The 26,273-nt window shown below is 41.5% G+C and overlaps 1 protein-coding gene across 3 annotated transcripts in view; it reads right to left on the bottom strand.

Annotated features, from left to right (window-relative positions):
* The window catches only part of gria4b (glutamate receptor, ionotropic, AMPA 4b), a 181,091-nt gene that overhangs the window by 108,723 nt on the left and 46,095 nt on the right, over nucleotides 1-26,273 (bottom strand). The gene's annotated exons all lie outside the window — the stretch shown is intronic.

The following is a 26,273-nucleotide window of genomic DNA, read 5'->3' as shown; positions in this document are numbered from 1 at the left end:
AAATGTAATCAAACAAACTGCATCATAGGCATCATATTATAAACTGTCGGCCACAAATATTGGCAAAATGTTAGTATATATTGGTGACCCACATAAATTCGCACAATCAGAAACTCAACTGGAGCCACACAATTACATTAAGTGCATGCTGCAGCCAGTGGAGCCCTGCTCACAATGCTGTTTGCCCTGTGGGAAAAAGTATATAACAGATGGTTAAAATACAGCTGTGACCGTAAGTCAGCCATACAGCAGCCACCTACACTGCTGCTGGCCCATTGCTCTTTGTATACCAGCCATGCTTTCATGGAAAGTGGGGGGTAAAACACACATTAGAATTTTCAAGTCAACAAACAACAAACATGACAGCTAATAATGCAGCTGAGATCCTCAGAGAGATCGCCAAGGGGCACAAAATGCTCCAAACTATGCAATATTTTAAGTGCAACCGCCAAGGGATGAGTGAACTAAACGCCTCGTAAATCCTTTACCACTTAGCATCCATAAAACATGAGCTAACCGGGGGGGGGGGGGGGGACAAGAGCAAAGAGGAGGGAGAGGGAGAGGAAAAGTTATTGGGAGATAATGGAAAACAGCCAATCAAGCTGGCCGGCTTCCTGCTAAAATTTTTGCTCTCCTAGAGGAAAAAGTGACAGTGAAAGTGAAGCTGTGGAGTAAAATCCTTTCCTCGTGAAGTGAGAGATGATATGGACAGTTGGGCATCAGCACTAAATGACATTACAGCCTCATAATGTAAGCCATAAGCCTTTCTGCAACATGTCACAGAAGGAAAAGCACACAGGTGTAAATAATAAAATTAATGATGGCAGAATTCCATTCAGCAGCCTCGGTTTCACGGTCACGGTATTGTGCACGCTGGCGAAATGTCACACTGTCATGACTTACTGGGACACTTGAACAGAACAGAGCCACTGTTAATGTTATTAGTAATACCTTTGCTTCTCCCACTTTGACACGTTATAAAAAATCTACTGTGAAAAAGGCCTGTAGTCATAGTTCAGCTTTTATTTCCAACTGGGGGACTAAGTTCCTGGAACTAAATTTCAGCACTGCTCGGTGGGTGATACTAAATCCCAACACTAAAGCTCCTGCTGCTCTCAGGGCTTCTCGGCAGTGCTGTTGATTGAGACTGGTCAAGCAGATGTATCATGACATCGCAACAAGGACAGCTACAACAGCACAATGTGTGGGAGAAATGGGGACATAACATGCAACCAAAAAGTCAAACTTTATTTGCGTCACTGCGACATGTAGTTACATTTCTGAGGACGTCCACGTCAGGCTACGGTGTAGGGTGCAGCATCGATTCAATGCAGAAGTATAAATCCTGCTTAATAAATAAGAAGTCAATGACAGTATAAAACAGTCAATAAAACAGGTTTTTCAAGAATATGAATCACCACTACTATGAGAGATCCTTCAGCATACTGTCACAAGCGTTCAAAATAGGCTGATTGGTCCAATAGTATGCATCAGCAGCACTTCTTATGTGGTGTCCCTTCCTCAGCTGCTTATTTCATGTGTCTACCAACAGCATGTAAAACGATGAGGTCAGTCCCACTTTATTAATGAAGTATATCCGACAGCTTTTGACCTTTAACTTACTCTTCGAATTAAGTTCCACAAACCTGGGTGTTTGTTTACAACCTGTCCAAATCATCTGAGTACAATGTGATCATAACCAACAGAACCAAAGGCTAAGATGAGATCAACCATAGTCTTCCCTTAAAGCTGGGGTAGGCAGTTTCATTATGGTGACACTGGACAAAGCTCAACAAAACTCTCATTATAAACTTTGAGAATGATGTGATTCAAGTACGTTGTTTTGGCTCTGTTTTGGTGCTGAACAGGTAGTGTAAAAGAGTTTTTAACAGCTGCCTGCTGAGCAAAGAGAGTGATCCAAAACAGTAAAGTTAAGAAAGATAAACAGAGAACTGAAACTATAAAGCTCTCTGAGTCCAAGAGGAGTTGGACATTCAGGTGATAATTCTCAGCAGGTTCGTCCCTACAAGCGACAACTTCTACACTGTTTTCACACTGGATGGAGCTGAGGAGACGTTGGGTTATTAAATTAACATGCAGTCAAAGTAAGCTGACAGATTTGTTTTAAGAAAACCACATTTCAGCAGAGGAGAATTTGATAGACAGATGGCTGCCAAATATTGACAAAGTGTGAAAAACAGACTATTATGTGGTGCGCCGTGAGCCGGTGTCCCTCAGAGACACTCGCACTTAGAGCCTTCACACAAAATAATCTCTCAGCTAAGAAAGGTTCATATTAATTAATGAATACATATCACACAGCTCAGCTAAAGCATCACATCAGATTTTTATAGGGTGAGTTAAAAATGAACCTGATTAACATGAATTTACATCACTGTAGGTGCCAAGATGTGCATTTCTATTTTAATTTAAGGTGTACAGCGTATTATTTACAGATATTTTCAATGTGTGTGTACAGGCTGTGTCCATGTTTTTAGTCCCTTTATGCAAGAAAAAGTTTAAGTTTTTTTAGGAGACTGGTCCTTTCATCAGTTTTGTCTTTAAAGGAGCGAGTGTAAGATTTAGGGGGATTTGTTTTTTCAGCAAGAAGGACTGCAGATTGGAACAAGCTGAAACTTCTCCCAATTAGAACTTCTTACAGTGTTCATTGTTAGCAGGTTTTCACCAGGAGCAGTTTCATGTAAAAATCAATGTTTCTCCAATGCTGTTCTGCATGTCAGAGATGAGCCGATAAGTTAGCACCTGCTAATGTGTTCCCATCTTTTTTCTCTGATAACTTAGATCCAGACATTCAGGAGGTTTGTAATCAGGAGGCAACTCATCTGCAGAGGTCTCTTCGACTCCAAAACAAACAGACTAGGTGATTTAAACCAGCATAAACACTGAGGAAAACTGTTTTTCTGGTGCTGTTGTCACTACAGTTTTTGGTGTGTTCGTTCTGAGCTACTGTAGAACATGGCGGTGCACAACACGTTAAAAACAGTACAAAAGACATGCATATCCCAAAGTCCAATGGAGTGGGTGTTGGACCGAAGAAACGTCTGGAAAAGTAAAAACCAATTTAGTCTGCATACCAAGTAGCTCCAATTTAGAAGGATTTTAATGCAGAGTGATGTTTCGAGCCACACAGTTCTTCCTCAGACTTCTGATACATGACAGAAAGTCGCCATCTTAAATACCCATAGTGCTGCCTGAGCCAGTCATGCGACATGCCACACCTTTAGCCCATATTCATAATAAACATAAACCAAGAAATTATATATACATATATATATATATATACACATACATATATGTATCTGTGTACCCCATTATCATACAATATCTAGTCTCGCCACCAGACAATCAGAGATCTCCGCCTTCTGATAGTCTGGGGACACTCCTTTCTAAAGTGTGTTTAATACACCGAAGAAAACGGCCGGCAACAAAGCAACGCCTCTTGTATTTTTGAAAAGGACACGCCTTCTCGGAAATGTGCGCTCCCCCTTTTCTATTCCGCAAGGAAACAAACACACAGAGAGCTTGAAAATGGATGCCGAGAGATTTAACTCTGTTTTATCAAACGTGTGCTCAGTCCTCAAGATTGTGGAAATGAAGGGCTTACAGCAACTTTGTTTAATACTTTTAACGCAGTCGGACTATGTTTACGAGCACAAGAGTTCAGCGAGCCACCGAAGGACCGCCCTGCGGATTTACTATTGGTTCTGCAACGTTGGGAGTTTTTTTTAAACTCTGAAATTGTATCCGCCCATCTAAACACAAAATCAGGGAGAAAGTCATCAGTCTTTAGTTAAGCAAAGCATCTAAAGACTGACTTGTGAGTCTATACAATATCAAGTTCCCAACATGTACACATTTTATATCCCACATATAAATAGATAATATTACTAAATTATCTGGTTAAGTGGTCGTCATACAAACGTCACAAACACATCTAGATATGTCACAATTGTTTCTTATCAGCAGCAGAATACATTAGTATGAGCATACAAACAGTCCTGATTGTTTGCTGCCGTAGGTATCCTGGGTGTGTCTGTTGCTGACATTCTAGGACGGCGTGTCAATTTACACTTGTTACATGCATTGTGTCTTTTCAAAATACACAGCCGTTTTCACAGGGAATGTCCAGTTTCTGCTCGTTAGATGTAGATAGTCTTTTTTACAGTAGACTTGCATTGTCTGTAAAACACCTTGTATTTATGTTTATTTCCTTCTGCAACAAGTGCACGTGGTTAGATTAAAAACAAAAAACAAACATGGTTTGGCTCAACATTCATACAGAAAGTGAACACCAGGCTCCTGGGTGAAAGTCTGGTGTTTGTTAGACCCATCCGCCATCCCTCTGCCTGCCCTTTAGGGACTTTCCAGCCCCTTAAGTTACATTGTTTTCCAGTTGCATTTCATAAACTGACACGGCACAGTGACATATCATACCACCATGAAAAGATGGGTTTTCTCGTTGTTGTCTGACACAGAAATCCCTGATGAAGCAGTGGTGATGATGTCGGAATGAGAATGCATTGCAGTGCAACACTGCGATCCCCCTTGACGATGTCCTACTCCCTATGTAAATATAAACGGCTCATTCTAAGGTAATGAAAACACAACAATTCTTATTTTCAGATTATTATACACTAAAGAAAACATACTTATTATATCATAGTTCATATTGGCCAGTATATCTGCCTAAATCCTACATTTTGGACCTTTAAAGAGGAAACTTGGGTTTTCTTTGTGTAGTTGTGGCTATCTTTGTACTCACCAAGTAAATTGCTGATGAAGGTTAAGTTAGAATCATTGAGAAAAGGTCATTAATTGTTGGCAGTATTGCCATTTTAACAGCAGCTTTTTTGCCCATGATGGATATTGGTGGGTCCATCCATCACTAAAGGCCAGTTTATTGTTTTAAGCAGCGCAATGAGGCTTTTCTCTTTTTCCCCCTCCACTCCCCTCCCAAGGACATCTCTGGTTAGTCTTTATTTATAGATTTCATCAGTTCCTCTTTCCTGATTTTCATAACCTCCACCGTTATAGATCTCATGGTGATAAAACTGTCAGAGATGTGTGTATGAAGACGTCTGTTCTACCTCCTTTTCTTGACCAGCATCAATGTATATAGACCCGTTATTACCATGCTTTTAAAGATGATGCTTTATCAAGTTAAACTGGGTCCAACCCTCACATGGAACACACACACACACACTCAATGAGACACACATACAATACCCACATGTGATGTCAGTGAGAAAACCAATAAGCTGCAGTATGGGACCCCTGACGATCACCACTGCTGCTGCTTCATATCTGCACGGCCTGATTTACAGCAGCTGCTGGACATTTCTCTGCTCTACAGGTGACTTGGCCAATATAGTCGTGGTTCCTCCAATACAGACATCACCAGTGTCACCAGACAGCTAGACTGCACATGGATAAGTATCATAAATACATGGGAAATAGATGATTTAATCCATCGAGACTATAGGCTGGAAAATCTACGTAAATAAAGACACTTTCTAATGGGTGGAGTGCATTTTCTCATTTGAATCCACTTCATAAACACAATAATTTAAAGAAGGATTTAGAATAATTTAATCTCTGTACAAATGTTGATGGAACAAATGAAAAGAAATGCAATGTCTTTGAGAGATGGTTGATTTTATCCACGGTGTACTTCATGCTGTTGGTGTTAAAAGATAACGGCATCATATCTACATTCTATGAAATGTCAGCAGTAACAGAAATAACCAAGATGAAAGTGCTCTTTATGTCACATCTATAGTCCAGAGGGGGAGAACGCAATTTGCATCCAAATTTGTACTCCTCTGAGTCATAATTCTGTCACAACTCAGTCAAATCTGAAAGCACAGAGATGTTACACATATTTTTAGAGTCAGTGTGACTTACACTTCCCGAGGGTTTCATTATCTCCATCTACCACTAATAAACGGCCATGAATTCGCTTTGAAAATCACAGGGGAAAGAATGTTCCTCACAAGTTTTTTTCAGCATCAGAGTAAAGTGAGTAAACTAAGTTGTCTGTACATCCTAATAGCTAATTCTGCTGCTTTTACTAGTGGCAACAAATATAGGTTTTAAAAAAGCTATGGAATTTGACAAAGGCATTCCAACACAATCTCACTCCGACCTCGTCACATCTCGACGTTTGGTCATGGACTTTCCACATTGAGATATGACGTTCAAGGTACCCTGGGTGCGTTGGATGTTGATGTTCTGGGACGCTGTGTCAACTTCAGTCTGTTACATGCATTGTCTGTTTTCAAATTAGATTTCTGTTTTCACAGGAAATGTACAGTTTATATGCAGTCTCTTTCAAAATAAAGGCACTACGTCGGTACAACACTGCATATTGATGTTTTTTCCTTCAACAACACACGCACGTGATTGGTGGTTTGGCTTTACAGTCATACAGGAAGTGAACATTGGCCTCCGGGGGTAAAAGTTGGTGGTTGTTGCTGACATGAAAGGACAGCTTTTTCGTCAGTGTCTGACGCTGAAAGTCCCTTTTCTAGCAATGGTTTTTGACGACTTCAGAGTGAGTCGGGATGGATATTCAGGATCTCCAAAGGATGAAGCTTACTGACTTTGTTAATCCCCTCAGCTTTAATCAGCTGTCACCAGCAGGTCAACATTATATCACAACTGATGGATGTTGCAGACATTTATGATCCCCAGACAATGAATCCTTGTGACTTGACACCATGGGTTTTCATCTACCGCCAACAGCAAGTTGACCTTTTGTGAGAATTTCTGAATCAGCGTCCGTGTCTATGTAATTATAATAATTTTGGTGAAGCCCTGACTTTTTGGTTCATCGTCATGCACCATCTTTAGGTCAACATTTCACTTCGTTTCACACTCTATATTTTGGTAAATGCTACATGTAAATAGCAAATGTTAGCATGCCTATACGCTAAATTAAGATGGCAATGCTGGTAAACATTACAAGCTAATGAGCTAACTGACATTTGGCATTTGGCCAGCTAAAACAGGCACTCAGCTTGGACCACTTTGGAGGCTCAGCAAATCATCAGTCAAAACAAGTGCTCCTGAACTTAACCATAAAAAAAGTGGTGCTAACATTGCACTGTCACAGCATATAGCACTATTAACCAGGAGGAATTTATTTGGTATGTGTCTGTCTCGTCTCGTATTTAGCTTATCTCATATTAGAAAAATGTCTATAACTTTCCAAATTGGCTTGGGGGGAAGGTATCAAGTATTTTCAAGTCAAAAGGATCAAGATCAAGTGAAGTCACGAGCCATTAGTGTTGAAGTCCAAGTCTGGTAGCAATTTGTTTTTTTTGTTTTTTTTGTCAAGTTGAGTCTAAGGTCATCAAATTTGTGACTCAAGTCTGACTTAAGTCCATGTCATGTGACTAGAGTCCACAGCAGGTCACATTTGCTAACCCGATGCTACATATATTTAACCAGTAAGGACCGTCTGTACCAGCGGCTGTAAGTGAGAAATCACTGTTGTGGCACAGCAGCAGGCAGCTGAGCTGTGGGGAAATACAATGCTTCACTGTAACACTTGTATGCAGTTATGTCACACATCAACAGCCGCAGATGCAGAAATGTCACCGTGCATGCTGACAATGGGAACAATGAGGGAAAGTAGCTGAGTTTCATAAACAAGGACAGAACACAAAGACAGGCAGACACAACGACTGACACCAGGTGATCTGTGTGTGTGTGTGTGTGTGTGTGTGTGTGTGTGTGTGTGTGTGTGTGTGTGTGTGTGTCTGTGTGTGTGTGTGTGTGTGTGTGTGTGTGTGTGTGTGTGTGTGTCTGTGTGTGTGTGTGTTCATAGTAGACTATGAACAATTGTGTGTGGTAATATATGAGTGTGTGTATTGGTGCACTTGTGTCCATTTGTACTGAGCACTACCACTACTGACAGAAAGGTATACCTTTTAATATTTCTGTAATTATATCCTCTATCGTGTGGTCATTTTAATAAAGAAAACTACACTTTACTTTAACTTTTAAGGGATAGTTCACCTGGTAATCAAAAATGCATATTTTTCCTCTTACCTGTAGTGTGTGGGGAGCGGTGAGTGCCATATATTATGTGAATAATATCATATTCAATAGCTCATCTTTTTTATCACGGTATTCAGTGGAGAGGACGCGGCTCTGTTAGCATGTTAGCTAATGGTTTATGACTAACTGGATGGTCAGAAAGCACAGCCTGGGCCTGGGGGAAGAGCTGCACCACGAGGCCTCCACCTGCTCAGCTCAGTCAGGTGGCTGCTGGTCTGCTGTCAGCTCCGGGGCCCAGCTCGGAGCTGCGCCACAGGGCCCCCGACTCACTACCCACAGTGGTATATTATTGCTAATAGGATCTGTTTTAGGTCATAGAAGTGCACACATGAGCGGACACACACGTGCACACACACTGAGACATCATGGGAAAGGGCATTCAGAAAGAGGAAGCGCGCTGGTTGAAGAAACACTCTGCTTCACTGATTTTTGAGACAGCGTATCCACCCACACTCACATACACATAAACACAGACAGACAAACACACACGCCGACATGCATGCACGCATATACACACTAACAGGGCTGGGAGATTCTTGGTCTGAGGACAACAGTTCTTTTTCGGCTGATGCTGTCAGATCCGCTCATCCTCAGAGATGCATGGAGCTCACTGGGAACACACACGTGCGCGCTCGAACACACACACACACACACACACACACACACATACTGGGCCTTTCTCAAGCTCTGTCTTAAGAGCAACGGAGTAAACAATAAGAGGAGAGGATTTAGGCAGACAAACAGATGAATATTCATGGCATGCAGTGTGTGTGTGTGTGTGTGTGTGTGTGTGTGTGTGTATACATGGGGTGAGGGGAGGCAAATCAAAGCTATGAGTCAGGAAAAAGAGGGACAAGAGGATGAAGAGGTTCAGGGCAAAGAGAGGACAGGACATAGAGAGAGGGCAGTACAGAGTGTGATATCTGGGTAGCCACAACACACCAAAATCAAGACGCGCTGTTTACCTCCCTCCATCGCTCCAGCTCCCCTCCCCTCCTCCCTACATGATTCACCCTTGCTCCTCACTCTATATTTCAATTACGTCACACTCTCTACTTCCATTCATGATGGTATAAATCGCATTAATCCACCCAGGTGGCTCCTTTTTCTAAAAAATAAAAAAAAAATAAAGAGATTCCTTCATCACAGAAAGGAACAAAAAAAGAGTGGGATTGTGATGAATTATATTTTTAACTCAGCAGGAGCCAGGCCTAATCCAGCCCAGTCGGCAGAGGAAAATGTTGGCATTGTACAATTCTGCAGATCACGAATACATTGCATCTACACGTTTTATACGTATCACATGCACGTTTTAAAGTGACGTAATATGTAAGCTGACTTTTGTGATAAGGAGGTGGAGGGGATGGTGGCGAGATGTCACCTAGGCAAGACGCCTGCCAAGCTGCAGATCACTGTTTGAGACCAACAACAAAACAAACAACAAAACTGGTTGTGACTTGGTGAGTCATTGCTTTGTTTTGAGCTGCTTTTTAGGCACGAAAATCAGGTGTTTTTTCCGAGACACTGCTACTTTTCCAACTGGGATAGCGGCACAAAGGTGGTTCTTTACTGAGATATCACTGCATTTCAAGCCGGGATAGTGGCATGAGATGTGGTTGTTCTTTACTGAGACATTACTGCTTTTAAAGCAAGAAAAGCAGCATGGAAAGCGATGGGTCTTTACCGTGACATGGCTTCTTTTCAAGCCAGGAAAGTGGCAAAAACGTTGTCCTTTACCAAGACATCACTGCTTTTCCAGCCAAGACAGCAGCGTGAAAAGTACTCGGTCCTTACTGTAACATCACTGCTTTTCAAGCAGGGATACCAGCACGAAAAATGGTTGTTCTTCACCAAGACATGACTGTTTATTGCTGATTTTTCAGCTGGGATAGTGGCATGAAAAGTGGTTGTTCTTTACAGAAACATCGCTGCTTTTCCAGTTGAGATAGCAGCACAAAAGGTAGTTGTTCTTTAGTGAGACATTGCAGCCTTTCACAAGCTGGGATAGCGGCATGAAAAGTGGTTGTTCTTTACCGAGTCATCACTGTTTATCGTTGTTTTTCTAGCCGGGATAGTGGCATGAAAAGTGATTGCTCTTTACCAGGATATCCCTGCTTTCCCTACCAGGATTGAATCCCCAAACCAGGTATCTTAAGCCAAAACGTGATCTTTTCCTAATCATAGCTAAGTGGTTTTTGTGCCAAAACCTGACCGCATGTGAACCACAGCGTTGTTGAACCAGTAACTTTGAACATATCTATTACATAATAACATGCGAATGAAACGTATCTGTGGTTTGCAGAAACATACGATGCCAACAATTTTTTCTAGTAATTGGTTTGTCTAATCATGCTGACGTCTCTCCATTTAACACCTGAAGAGAGGTATGTCTTCAAAAAACTCTGCATTGCTATGAATTGAGGTATCCCTGAGATGACTTATTAACCTAATGGCTCCTCAACCTTTTGGGCAACATCTTCATCAGGTCAGAGTGTTTTCTTTGATCAACACTTTGCTCTGTGAAAATGTATATCTGGAAAGTCAAAGAAATTTACTGAGTACAATCATGCTCCCCAGAGGATGAACCCTTTCTCTCTCTCTTTACAAAGCTCATGACCTTTTCTCTTGGATAAAATGTCAACTTTGCACATTTTGATATCTCATAATCTGGCAGGCACACTGCTATGAGATAAATCCTTTTGCTTTTCAGAGATCTCTGAAGCTTTTTTTTCCTAACGTCATACTCAATTTTATATTTTTAGCCCCACCACTTGTAAAGCTCCAAGAAAAATTACATTATCAGTGTGGTGTTGGCTCTGTCCAACACTTTCTTAGTGTGTGTTGAATCCTGCAGCCTCAAGAGAGTCTTGTTCCCATTTGAACGTCTGTCGTTATTGGGATATTGTTACAATAGAGACTGGCAGCCAATTCACAGATTAAAACTTTAAACCTTTGCTGATTAGTATCTTTACATTAATAATGGATCAAATGTGTAATGTGACAGGTGTCGCTAGTAGTGCTAAACCCACAGAGTATTATCCCCAACATTTTTAGAATCTTCTATCCCATGTTTTGATTTTCTGTCTTGCAACTTCTTCTTCTGTTCTCAGGTAAAAAAGCTTTGATAAACCCACCATCTGCTACCTGTGCAGCACCAAGCGGCAGATTGTCAGAGTCAGCAACAAGCTGATGAACATAGTAAAGCACAGAACAGCTAAACAGGGAGATAATTTCTCATATATCATATTACCGAATGTAAAAAGTTTGTTCCGATCTCACTCCCTCTTGACTTTAGTTGTTTGTTTATGTTCCACACCTTGTTTCTTTTGTCATGCACTGAGCTAAACTGCCAAGAGGAGTGATTTCTGTCACCAACTGCTGGGTCCGACAGAGATTCAGCATGCTGAATTGACCCTTTGCTAAGTCCCGCCCCCGGACGCATACTGGCCAATCATAACGTAACATCAGGCCGGCCCAGACCAGAGTCCGACAACAACACAGCTGTGCTCCATTGACGCTAATGCTTCGTTTCAGATTTCCTTCATTTTTTCAGGCTGGTTTTGTGGATTTGGAGCTAAATGTTGTGCCTGGGGCACGTCGTGTATTAATGATACTCGTTACCTGGAGAGGTTGGAAAAAGATATACGTTTCTTCCCTGTTCCAAAACCAAAATCAAACCCTGAAAAGTGTAGGGTTAGCTAGCTAGCNAATATCAGCAAAGTTTCCCTTTATATTCATTGTCTTGTGTGGCGATCAGCAGTGATGTGGTGGTTCACTTTTACACTGTGATCTGTAGCCTATAGTTCGGCTTTAGCTTCTAACTATCTTTGTCTTTTTAACCTGTTGTTGCTGCTGAGTCAGTTTGACATCCTGGATATATCCTTCAAACACAGACTGTAGACCCCTCTGTCTGCTTCTCTCTGGAATCACCGTTTAGTTTTTACAAAAATATGATAATATTTCTTCAGGGAGTGCAGTTAGTTACAGTGTGGGCTCCATGCTTACTCTAACAGCTTGTCAGAACATCACAAATGAGCGGGGTTTAGCGAAAGGTCAACTAACAAAGAGTTAAAAACATTTCAGTTTATTATCAACACAAAAGCCCTGCAGTTCTGATGAGGTCAGAATATAAGAAACACACTTCAGTCAAAACTATTACAAACTGACATCTGTCAGACACGCTGTAAAAAACAACTGGACATTAAAAGCTTCACATTGGTCAGGTTTAGTTCAAGTCTGTTGTATTGGATTATAAGAAAGTGTACTGATAACTGGAAGTGTAATTATCAAGATTCTTTGCAACATCGCCTTGGAGATGCAAAACAATGTTATACATACAAAGTGTTTCATCTACATTCCTATGAAAGTGGTCCATTCCCACCAGTGCTGTCACACAGCTGACATGTTCTGTCCTGCCGCTACCTTGCACTAACCACTGTAGAGATATTTGTCCTATTTTTAGAAAGCGCTGAAAGCAGCTCAGACAAGCAGAAAATATCAAAAAGCACACAATATATTTGCAGAGTTACCCAGCAAAGGCATGGGAGAGCGAGGAGGAAGAAGAGGAGGAGGAGGAGGGCGGGCAGTTATTTAGAACTTAAAGTAAGCGTCAACTTGGATTGCCAGGGAATGCCAGGAGGAGCTTCCATCTCTCTGCTGCCTTTTATCAACACAAGAATAAGAGGAGAAAACGCTGCAGTGGCTTTATGTAAATTCTGCATATTTCAGTGATGTATATAAATCTGCAGAGGGTGCTTATGGATTTACATTACAGCTAATAACAAGCTATGCAAGAAGACGAGAAGGCCAATACATTCCAGTAACAAGGTCATCATCTCAATGACAACAATAACGGTCTGCTAGCCGAGTGTTAAATGCCTGAGCTACACGCTGCAATCCTATCTTTTCCCATGTGCTATTTTTGTATCAGCTTATGTCAAACAAACTGTGAAAGCTGGCATTAAGTGTTTGATTCTCACTCAGTTCCTCTGAAGGAAAACGAGCTCATTCACATAAGACTGCAATCAAAGAGGAAACAAACAAAAACGAAAAAACAAAAAGCCTCTATACCACAACAGTGCTGCAGGAACACAGCATCATCGAGCGCATACAAAAACAGTGAATGAGCACAAAAAGTGATTAATTTCATAATGAGATGCTCTCACCCTTGGGTGGTGAACAAAGAAGGTCATAGGGTGTATACAAAATGACCTTCAGGCTTATATGCACATTAATACATAGAGAGTGTGTGTATGGGAGAGACACTGAGCTTAATTAAAAGACATGATGAGAACGATGGAAGGAAGCAGGAAATATAAATCCAGGAGCTGTCAAGACATTTGATATCTGAACCAAAAAAAATAAAACATAAACTCACGGTGGTGCTGGAGGAAAAGTCATTAGGATTCATCCTCTGAGGAACATGAATGTCTGTTCAAAATTTTATGGCTGTCCAACCAAAAGTGGTTCAGACACTTCAGAAAAGTCAGAGGATCACTGAAGACACAATTTATTCTGAAGGGCGACATGAGTGTTGGTCATTAAAAGGAACAGTTTGGCCAAAAACAATATAATTGCTGATAGTACTCACACCTTAAGCTCTTTATGGTCCCAAAAAACTCAAGTATAGAACAAATCACAATTTCTATGTACAGTAACAGTACAGTAACATACAATCAAATGTTTGTGTGTGAATACATATCCAGCCCAACCTGTCAAGTACTGCTGTTTTGTCAGCAATTTTGCCGCCAAATATGGATACGAAAAGGCTTTCGAGGGGGTATGATATGCTTCAGGGCAACCTCAGTTTGAAACGCTGCCAGTAACAAGGTGTTATAAGAAGCTGGAAAGTCCCTATAGGGCAGGTTGAAGGGGAGTTGAATGGGCCCAACAAACCCTGGACTTTCACCAGGGAGCTCGTTTTTTGCTTCCTATCCAAATGTTGAGTCAAATCATGATGGTTTTTTTTCTAAACCTAACCATGTGCTTTAATTGCACATGGAAAAAAATGCAAATATTAGGTGTTTTACCGATGTTGAGAGTTTATTTTGAAAAAGACTGTCCGCGTCAAACAAGCAGAAACTGTACATTTCCAGGTAAACAAGTGTAAATTGACATGGCACCCCTAACGTCAACAACAGACACGAGGATACCTAGCAGGTATCATCATCATATGTAGATGTGAAAGTCCTCTGACAAAACAGCGATATTTGACGAGATGGCGATGAGAACGCGTTGGCTTATCTGATGGGCAGGTGGCTGTATGGTAGCTTCTGTCACCGGTGTGTGAATGTGTGATTGCTGCTTGTGTTGTAAAGCACTTTGAGTGGTCAGTAAGACTAAAAAGTGCTGTCTAAATGCAGTCCATTCACCATTTACTTTGTTTAACAATAGGTTAGCAAATAAAGATGTGTTTGGATATCCAGCTCTCAAATTTATGGATGTTTAATAACCTGTTTTTGGGTAAACTATTCCTTTAATCCATACCTGAGACGTTTCAGTTCAGATCAAAGTAACTTAAAGTTAATTAACCTAAATAGGGCTGGAAAAGGGTAAGTAACTTGTTATTGATGCTAGCTCATGATTGTGCGTGCGTCATTTCAAATATGGAAGACTGTTTTTGAACCATGTATGATTTTGAATGAAACATCAACAATCAGCCTCAATTATGAGTCTGACCCCGTGAGATGAACAAACCTGAGAGGTTAAAGGAGAAATGCGCAGAGGGAGAAAGAGACAGTGAACGAGACTGAGACAACAAACCACAGGAGAGGACGAGTCAGACACAGTGTGAATGAGACAGAGAGGGGGGGAAGTGGTGATTGAGTGACGGTGCTTGGAAAGCATGCCTCCATTTAAACATCGACACAACTTGCAACCAGATGGGAGGGTTAATGAGGAGGGAGTCATGCCTGAACACGATGCCACAGTGTTGGGCTGCACCAACGGGGAGCACAGAAAGACCCAACAGGGAGTGTACGTATATGTGTGTGTGTGGAGGGTTTACAGTACGCGATGTGTGTGATGAAGGATTGAAGGTTGAAGCTAAAAACTGCGTCACTGGCAAACACCATCTGGATGCTCAGAGGAGCGTAGACACCCAATCTCTTTCACACCCACACACACACACACACACACACACAAACCAAAACACTATTACCAGGTCTTTAAGAGTAATTGTTGAAAGGGGGAAGACTTTCCCAGTGTCCCCCCAACCCGACCTGAAGGTTTCAACTGGCAACTGTCACGCTGTGGGTGAGAGCACCCACAGCGTGACAGCCATCTCACTGCCACTGTTATTGTTGTGAAATATGCAGTGAACGTAAAGTTAAACACAATGCATTATTAAAACTCAGACCATGAATAATCCAGACCCCCTTTTGCATTTACACGCCTCACCATACAACATGGGTTGTTTTCTCAGTTTAAATTGCGGCACAATCAAAGGTTAAGCTCTCACCTTGAAAATGACAGGCTGGCCAGACACTATTACATAATATTTTTTTTTATCTTAGTGTTAATAAGGGATAAAAATGCTATGCACACACTTTCAGCTGGCACCCCACAGACAGGCTTATGGCATCCAAAAATCTGTTATTTGGAGGGTTGGGCTACTCAGAAAAGCCATTTGAAATCACACTTGCACTCTGCATATTCTGGGACTGTAAAAAGTTTCATGCTATGTTACATTATTTGGATTTTTCCCCTGCATGTCAAAAGGCTTAAAACATACATCAAATATTTGTAGGTGGATAGAGGAGAGTGTCGGTAGTTGAGGGATATAAGATATGAGATGCTAACATGGAACTGTACTTATCCTGGGGGGATTGTTGTGCAGCAGCTGTAATACGAAGCAGAGAAGAGTGCAAATATAAAATATCAATAAGGTCTATATCCAAACCATAAACAATGCCAAAAAATATAAACAAGTTCAGCTTAGGATCATTCTTGATCAGCACTGTCACTCATTTATTTATGATGAAAATACATCATGGTTTGGGTGACGCATACAGGAAATCTTGCCATGCAATCAATGATTTCAGGGCTTGATATGCTCCAAAAGGACGAACACACAGTGTCTTCTGTACGACACAGAGTAGTCTATGTGTAACAAGGTCAATTCTGTAGCAGTTATATGTGTAACAAAGTCGAATGCACATTGTAATATTAAGTATTATAATTCCACATCATTTGTTTCCCTTGTTATTACCTGACACGCTCAGGCCTCCTTACTCAATATGTGGAACATTTGATGCTCAGTTTCTGTACCCCCATGTTCACCTCTGGGGGTACCCCACCTATAAAGGGGTGTCTCCCACCTTGCCTCTCCCCTTTTGCTGTTGTGCTCCGTGGGAGAGGGGCTTGAGTTTGCATGGTTGTGTGTGTTGGGTAATTTTGTTTTACCACTTGTTGTCAGGAGAGGAATAAACGGAGATCGCCTCTGAAGACATCCACGGTCAGGGCCTCTATATCTAGACTACGCAGACATCACTAAAATCCACCGGTTACCTGTAGGCGGACGGATCCACTAGTGGGGATACCCAACCCGAGCCCAATGGCTTGGTTCAGATATATATCTACAAATGATGCTCAAGTTAGGGTCGAGTGTGGCCTATAATGGACATACTGTCTGTGTTGGGCTACTTCCTGTTCAGTGCTGGGATTTGTTATTTACCTGACCACATATGAACACAGCACAGGTGGTATTTCAGATGGTAAATAGGGTGGATGCTGTCACCTTCCTCCATGATAACTCCAAATAAACCATGATGGTTGGATTGTGTACAGTTGTGCTCATAAATTGACATATCCCTGGCAGAATTTGTGAAAGCTAGACATTTTATTGGATAATGTGTCTGACCAGGCAGCCCATTTGAAATATGCAAATAGTAACTAGACAAGACTCAAAACTACAAAGTCATCTGGAGTGATGAGACCAAAACTGAACTTTCTGTTCACGACTACAAACGCTATGCTAGGAGAAAATGATGAAAAGTACACCTATTTGTCAAGCATTGAGGTGGATCTCTGATGATTTAGGGGGATGTGGCTTACACTGGCACAGGGAATTTAGTCAACATTAATGGCGGAGTAAATGCAGCATGTTATCAGAAAAAACTGGAGGACAATTTTACATTCGGAAGATTCGAAGCTGAGCATGGGATTCACTTGGATTTTCCAATATGAAAATGATCTAAAACACAAGGTCCAGGTAGGTCCCATGCGCAGGTTCCAATCTTTTGAATGCAAATTGTTCTCCAGTATTTTCTGATAACATGTAGAGGTTAAAGCAGGTATTTTTAATGAGTCAGGGACATTTCCAGCTGTGTTTGTAGCCACAAAAGGGGGTATTTTTTAACGAGAGTTTGAGACATTTCCAGCCATGTTTGCAACGAACAAACCCAGTATTTTTTAGCAAGAGTTTGGGACAATATCAGCTGTGTTTACAGTGACCAAACCAGGTATTTTTTAATGACAATTTGGGACATTTCCAGCAATGTTTGTAGCAAACAAACAAAGAATTTTTTAAATAAGAGTTTGGGACAATGCCAGCCGTGTTTGTAGCGACAAAAGCAGGTATCTTTTAACGACAGTGACCAAACCGGATATTTTTTTATTGAATGAGAGTTTGGGACATTTCCAATCGCATTTGTGGCCACAAAAAGAGTTGTTTTTTTTAAGGAGGCTCTGGGATGTTTCCAGTCGTGTTTGTAGCAGACAAATCCGGTACCTTTCGGGACAGTTCAGGACATTTTCAGCCACACCTCTGGCAATGAAATTGTGTATTTTTCATACCATATCCAGCCATTTGTAGCAACAAAAGCAAGTTACAGACAATTCCTGTCATGTTTGTAGTGACCCAACTGGGTATTTTAAGCCCAAACATGATGTTTTCCTAACCCTGACCAGGTGATTTTTGTTCCTAAACTTAACCACATGTTAACCACAGTGCTGTCACAACATAAAATCAAAAACTGAAATGGATGGTAAAGTAAAGTTTGAACAAATCAAACATACAAATGAAACTTATCTGTGGTTTTCAGAAACCTACAATGCCAACATTTACTCTGGCGACTGGGTCGTTTGAGGATTCTGATGATTTCAGTGTTGGAGAAGTCACATTGATCCGCTGCAGATGCAGCTACACACAGAAGTACAGCAGGGACTGCAGTGTCAAGGATCCTGTTGGGTCCTCCATATTACACTGAGATAAAGTTTGTAGCTGTAAGGATAACTTTACTACTTTCAACTGGACAGTCTAACAGAACCCTTTATTTTGTACCTGTGAAGCGGCACCTGGTAAACTGTCACCTTCTATCCTCATGGGAAAATTCGGCTCAGTTCCAAAACAGATACTGTATATACTTCCAAACTCCATCTGTTATCCCCTTTGTTTTCTCTTCTTTGTCTTTCTCTTGTTCTCCAGCTTTCTCTCCTCCCAGCTGACTGTGAGTGTGCCTGCTCCCAGCAGCCCATTCCTTTCTCTGCTCTGTATTTGTTCTGCAACTAATGTAGTCTCTTTCTCGCTGTGGAGAAGAGATGGCATGGGTGGTGAGTAACTCTGGTCCTTTGGTCTCTCTCTCCTCCTTCTGCTACTGTTACACTTCAGTAAAGCTCAGTACAGTGAGGCGGTTCAGCCTGTGTGTTTAATTGCTTTTCACTTCCAAGAAGCCTCCCTGCTGGCCCAGACAGAGAAATTCATACATCAGATGAATGGAGTAAGACTCATAAAGTGCTACTGTAGTAAATCATTTGGGACAAGATTCTGCACTTGACTTTCATAAAAATCATCCCTTCCCATCTACAGCTTGATGATCCTGAACCGAAGCCCAGTAACCAGTTATTTAACTACTCAAAAGTGGCTGCCATTATAGGCAATCATAACCCTCCTAATGTCCAAAAGTACATAATGTAGTTGGGTAAAGGTGGTGCCAATTCAGGCAAAGATTCATCTGTAAAATGCTCTATATGCGAATGCAAAGAGACAAGAGGAGACAAAGGCAGAGGAGGAGGATAAAAGTAAATGCAGAAATGGTGGAAATTTCCACTTTAACACAAAACATGAAATAACTTCATATGCCAACCATGTCATCCTCCCACCATAATTTCCACAAAACACTGAAAAACATAACAGGCTGATAGTCATGACATTTGATGAGCACCTTAATGGTCACCTCAGGAAGAACGCTTTTGGTGATTCCTTCTTGATATTTAACATTTCTCCAGCTTCCTCCCACAGTCCAAAGACATGCAGGTTAATTGGTGACTTTGAATTGCCTATAGGTGTAAATGTGAGCACATTTACACCTATGTCTCTATGTGTCAGGGTATAGGGTGTACCCTGCCTCTAGCCAAATGTCACCTGGGATAGGCTCCAGCCCCCCCCCGCAACCCTCAAAAGGATAAGCGGTTACGAAAATGGATGGATGGATGGATGGATAGTTTGTGTTTTGGGGGCCGTGAACTTATTTCAAACTTCAAATTGTGAACTATGAAAGAGAACTAGTTTATTTGTTTATTTTGTATAAGCTGAACTAGAGCTAGCTTGTGTAAGCTAGCTCTTGTGAAGTGTGACTTCAGCTACAGAGATGGGACAGTCAGTGTTTTGAAAGTCAGAACTAAGTCTCAGGTCTTGGCTATGAAATCCTCAGTCAAGTTACAAGTCAACTACCAAATTCTAAACTAGATATGTCAACAGATAAGGATCCACAGCGCACATCCTGGGTCTGGTGGGAACTAGCTAGCATTAGCAGCGCCACTCATTTGGCTGTTACCTTTGGTAACACCATCCTGGCCCAACAGTGTTGCTGTGGAAACATGGTGCTCACCCTCTGGTCTCCCCACAGCTCCACCCAGTGAGTAAGTGGCTCATTTTCAAGCCATAAAAAGCCCTTTAATCACTGTTCGCTATGTTTACACTGTTAGCAGTGTCAAAAAAGCTAGTGGCGCTAACATAGTAAACAATGCTGAAAGGGCTTTGTGGTTCAAAATGAAGCCGCTTACATATCAGGGTGAGCTGAAGGAAGACAGAGGAGTGGGCACAATGTTTCCACAGCAACATATTCTGCTCACCACATGGACGGCGACGTCAGCTAGCTAACGTTAGCTCCCTTCCAAACCAGGTGATGTGCAGTCCAAGAAACCCGTTGGGCCAAGAGGTTGGGCAGTGGGTGCCATGGTTCTACAATGCAGCTTGTCTGTCAGCAAAGCCAACAGAAAATATAATAAAAGGCAAGACACACAACAATCACAACACATTAAAATTTCACCACATCTAATTGGATAGCGTCTTGAAATGCAGCCCTAAAGCTCACTGAGTCAAAGGAGCGCCAGACTAAAAGAAGAGGCCTCTTGTACCTCACATCTTTTTTTAACCAAAACTGACATCTCTGTTCTAAACTTTGTGTTTTAAAACCTACAAAAGTCATAATGACCTCTTTGTAAAATGTAATTAAACACAATTAAATAACATAAAAGCAAAATTATCAAGTATGCCTTGATAGATTACTCCTGTGACACAATTACAATCATTTTCTGAGTCAAATGTTTGCATGTTACCTCTCAGGTTTTTTTGTTCTCCACAGATGAGTCTTTACATCCAAAGGTGATAATCTGAGAAACGAATCATCTGTCGTTTCCTGTCTGCAGTGTCAAACACACCCGTCCCTCCTGCTCGATCAATGTGATTGGCTGCCGGCAGACTGAATCAAAGTATGTTTGTCTATTAATAACATTTGTTCTAATTTTTGGGTTTGAGGACGATATGAAGTTATTCCAAGTCAGAAGTAAAGTCAGGAGCCAACTCTCGTTTGATATGATTTGGGAACTCTGGTCAACACATCATAGGCTGCTACAGTATAAAAGGGAATAGCGATGCAGCCAAGAGTGAGAGATTTGCCTCTTTAAAAATGTGTAGACTCCAACATAGATGCAATCAAGCATCTCCCACCTCCCACTGTTGGTCAGAAAAGAGCGACACATTATCTAAATTGCTCACAATGTGAAAGCCCAGTTTGGTGTTAGATGGCCAATCATCAAAAACAATAGGTGCTGACTGTGAGTACACTTCATTTTACCTCATTTAACCATAAAAAAGTCACATTTCTCCACAATGTGAAATGCCCCAGCTTGTTTGTCTCACCTCCGTATCAGACCACCGTCATCCTCTATCACCCCGGTCACCCTTCATGCTCAAGCTACTCAAGTAGATCTATCTTTATTGGTATGTGCTGTGGGAGACAGCTGGACCTCGTCGTCTCTGTATAAATCTCCATCTGAGGCAGACAGTGGCGACTCTGACCTCATTACGGCTGGTAACAAGCGTTATCAACACCATTTGGGCTCAGGATTTATCTCCTCATTCCCCCCACTACTCCCTTGCTCCTTTTGTCACACAGCCTAACAGAGGAAGCTCACACAGCATCGCAAACTGGCGGGATCAACAGCTTATGTGTTTTCACCGCAAAGTTAAATGAAGGCCAATGAGGTTAGATGGGAAACAGAAGTCTGTAGCTCAGATTTATGCTGTGGTCATTTTATTAAAAAGCAATTTCATGCAAAAAAAAAAAAAAAACCCTGCAAGGAGTCAGGGTTACCATTTTAAAAACTGGAGAACTGAATCTTACATGTATGTTTGTAAAATGATTTTTTTAGTTAGCAGGGTAGCTCTATGGATGCTAATGTTGTCTGTGAATTGGTCAGTCCACCACTTTGCTCCAGACTGAAATAGCTCAACAAATATTGGATATATTGCCATGAAACGTTTAGGCCTGCTGCCTGTAAGACGACGATTCGACGGAAACCCCTCAGTCAACTGCTATTCCTTCACATTGAGCGGTTTGTTTTGTCAGTCAGTGTACTTTCTAGGGAGTTTAGGTCCCCAGATTTAGGTGCAGAGTGAGCGCTCTAAGCTTTCACACTGCTCTTCAGTACAAGCAACTGCAAACCCAGACCCAGGCCCCCAGGAAGTACGCCGTGCGTTGAAGCCAACTTTTGTCGTGGCCAAGCAATGGTACTGCAATTTGGGGGATGTCCTGTGGCCCAAAAAGTGTTTTTCCCATTGACCTTACATAGTGAAAGAGACCTCTGTAAATCAGTGGATAAAGTTTTTTGAGTGTCACATCCAATGCAAAACTCATTTCACTCCCAAGATTTGATCCATTCAGTCTGATAACATTTCAGCAGTCTAGAAGTTTGAGTCTGTGCATAGTGCTGATCATCCCCGGTTCATCAGGGTAATGTTATAGCAGTAGCTGAACTATTTTGGCATCATGCACCACTGAGCAGCTCTCACAGGGGCCCTGCACTCAACACTGTATCCAGCTCTCCTAATACATTCTAGCCCAGATCCAGGGTGAGTCTGAGCGAGATGGAGGCAGCTGCCAGTAGGAAAAGAGCATAGATTTTAAAAAATACCTTGATACCTGATGGCAAGATGGCGTCTATTCATTCCAATGGAGTTGCTTGCCTGGTGCATATGCCAAAAAACGTGTTAGCATGCTAACACACTAAACGCTAAGCATGATAAAGATATAATTCAAAGAAATATATATATATAAAAAAACTGTGTCTAAAAAATACACATCAACATAAATCCAACATATTACTAACAAAGATAATATATATATACTCAGAAAACCCATTTAATTTACACTACACAACACTGATGATAAGCTAACTGTTACCCATGAATCCTTGTGCAATCATGTGAGCTAGCTAACTCTAAATCACGTGGCATTTTTTTTTCTCACATGTTGGCTTGTTAACTGTATTATCATGTCAAGTGTACAGCCATTCTTGTGAGCCATAATTGATCGTTTTGTGACTGTTCGAGGCTGACACTCTGACCCACTGTCCACCATTATACCTGCTAAACATCAGCATGTTAGCATTGTCAATGTTAGCATGTTAGCGTGCAGACACAGTTGTTGCAAAGCCTCACAGAGCTGCAGACTCTTGTTTAGCAACTTTGGGTCCACCATTTTGATGTATTGCCATTTTCCTATCTTGTCACAAAGGTTATTACTACATTTGCATTTACAACATTTCATATAAACTGTTCATAAAAGCTGCCTCTTAGTTAGATTTTGCATGGCACTGGATCAAATATAGACTTTTGGGGAACTCTTCTGGGAGACGCTCATTCTCAACATGGTTCAGCGCTGTGTGTATAATATATGACCTAAAAGTAAAAAGGCAAATAAAGGCGAGCAAGAGACCATGTCACAACAAGGAACCTGAACTAACCTGCAGTATTTAGTGTTCATGACACCAATATATCTGCAGCCCCGCTATTAACCTCTGGGTTGCTACACTGTGTTATTGTGTCACTGTGATTTAACCGGCAGTAATTTCTGCTTGTTTTTATTAACCTCCTGGACTTTCACACAGAGGTTTCCAATTGAACTAAAAATGGGGGTAAAATTTCTCATAAACTCTGGTGGTCATTAATCAGTGGTGGGAGAAGTACTCAGGTGTAGTGTCAATACCATGGTGTAAAAATACTCTGTTACAAGGAAAAGTCCTGCATTCATAATCAAGTAAAACCAGTGATGAAGGAAGTATTAAGATCATTTACTGAAGTTAAAGTAGTAATACCACACTGTAAATACTCTATTAATAGTAAAAGTCCTGCATTGTAAATGTACTTAGTAACATTTCACCACTGCCGTTAATTATGCCTGAACAAGAGGTCCTTACACTAACAGCTCCATGGCTCTATTCTTTTCATTACCTCTGCTTTCATCACAACATCATATTTTATGATCTACAAATTGACATTTATAATAATGCAATTGAATACATTTCAAAATTAACAATTTCAGAATAAAGAAATAAATTTGAAGCCATTTTAACTTGAAAAAATGACTCTGTTTTGGTCCTCCTGTCCTTCGCTTGATTAAGATTTAAGTCGAGACATTATAATAAAGCTGTCCTGACTTTATGTTCTCTTCTTGACTCCTTACTTAATATTATCAGCTGCATTTTGAGTTTACAAAAGGAACCAGATCAAAGCTGTGTGTAGTTTGTAGAAAGCCTCCCAGCGTCCCTTCTCAGCAGAGCTACAGTTCAGGGATAACAGTGAACACAGAGGAGACGATAACGGATCTTTCTCAATAAAGGCAATAAAGTTGTTTTTTTTTCTTGTGGCCTTTAGTGTGTTTGAAGTAATATCTAATGTCTGAAGGATTAATCCGAAGGGAGGTCTGGGCAGCAGTTTTCATCTCCAGCGTGAACAAATGACTGCAGTTCAGGTGCAGTTCTCATCTACCAGCAGCCCTTTAGAGGTGTGATGCACCTGCAAACTGTCACAGAAAGCCAGACAGAGAGTCTGTTGTGAGAGTCAGCAGGTGAGCTCGCTGTCAGTGTGGATATCCTTAATTAAAAACTGCTGGCTGCTGCTTATTTGTTTGTTCGGCTCTGCTGTTCGCTTACGTGCCATGTGGTTTAACAGTTGGAGGCAAAAACAGCGAACATAGGATTGAAAATGGGTCAGGGTTTTACTGAAACCGATCAATTCAAAGTGTCTTGATCAGGCCTGATCCTGATCTCACAGACAGGACAACCCAAAACCAAAGGCTCTATTAAGTGTTTGCTGCTCTGCCTATTTTTTTATCTTCTGGTTCTGACGCAATTGACTTTTCCCGCCCCTCGAACACAGATTGACGAATCATCGCATAGCATCAGCCAGCTCCAACAAGGGTCTGATTACATGGCTGTAATCCAAGGTTGAATCCAAATGTCCACCCTCTGGACTTGCAGACTGAGCCCTCGCAGACTTCAGTTTTATGTATGACGTATTTACTGTCATAACATAAAGTCTATGAGGGCAGAGACTGCAAGCGACTGATAGACAGCACTCGAGTCTGTTTTACTCGTTGTCCTAGAAACGTTCAACTATCACAGCTGTCATGTTCATATATGTCATATAAGCCGTTGAATAGTGCCTACTCATCTGTTCCTGCAGCTAACAAGATATAAATTCCATGTAAAGCCTTTTTTTGAGAGCAAACAAAAATGTGTGTCTATTAATACATCTCTTTAAAATAGGCTACACGCATTACAAAACAGAAAAGTCTGTACATAAGGACAGGACTATAATTCAATAAACTGGGCATTACTTATATTAGACGACCTTCTTTGGTGTCTTTCAGACAATTTTTTAGCCTATTTCACTGTACATCCTGATAGGCTGCAATAATGAAATGCATTTTCAGTCCCTCTACAGCCTGTACTTATACATATCCCTGTATCATGATGTGGTTGAATATTATTTCTGGCCTACAATTCAAATAATATTTTAATAGGCCTAACTATCAATAACTACTTTGAACATTCATACGTTTTTTTGGTTACTGAAATAGCCAAAACATCACATCTGCATTGCAATGAACCGTGGGTTATTAAATCGGTGGAGTCTGCACAAAGTCCGCGTGAAGCCCCTTGTGGCCTGGTGGAATTGTGGATTTGGACAGCCGTAAGCACTCGGGAGAGGATCGGAAGACGTCTCGGGAACGCGCTCGCAAAATCCTCAAGTCCGCAAGTGCGGTAAAGTCTGAACATTTGGTTTCAGCCATTGGCCTCCAGTTTCGCAGACGGGGCAAGGTGGAGGCGCAGCACATCTGCGCTTCGCCAACTGGGTGTGGCCAGGCGGATTTTGCAAGTTTGGCACACTGTGCGCCTGGCGCAGCTACTCCTCTTTCCCACCTCCGTCCCTCCTACCTGCGCAAGTCGGAAAGAGGGAGGAGAGAAGGCGTGGAGTGGGCTTTACACAGCCGATTCACATCACACCAATCAAATGAGCCCCTCTCCTCGCCCTTAAATGCGCTGTGCAAAGGCGTAAAGAGAGTTTACCCAATTCACCATGGCAGAAGACAGCAGCAGCGTCAGACGGCCAAACTTCTCCCACGAGGAAACTGATGTTTTGGTCCGGGAGGTCCAAGCTTGCAGTGGAGGAGGTCACCACAATTGTAAATCAATGTTGCGTTTCTCTGGTGCGTGTGTGCGCTCTCTCTTTCTCTCTCGCAGTCTCACTCTGTTTCTTTTCTTTTGACTTTTCTAAGATGACAGATGCTGAATATATACTCCCTATCTGATGCTGTGGCTGTTTGTGGTTGGCTGAGAGGGATGTGAACTCATTAGTTTGCAACTGTGTTAATCAAATCAGGTTGGGTTTCCATTACGCGTGC

The sequence above is a fragment of the Epinephelus moara genome, chromosome 3 (assembly GCF_006386435.1).
Source record: "Epinephelus moara isolate mb chromosome 3, YSFRI_EMoa_1.0, whole genome shotgun sequence".
Lineage (NCBI taxonomy): Eukaryota > Metazoa > Chordata > Actinopteri > Perciformes > Serranidae > Epinephelus > Epinephelus moara.
Note: the sequence above shows the minus strand (reverse complement) of the source record. Positions and strands in the feature narration are given on the sequence as shown.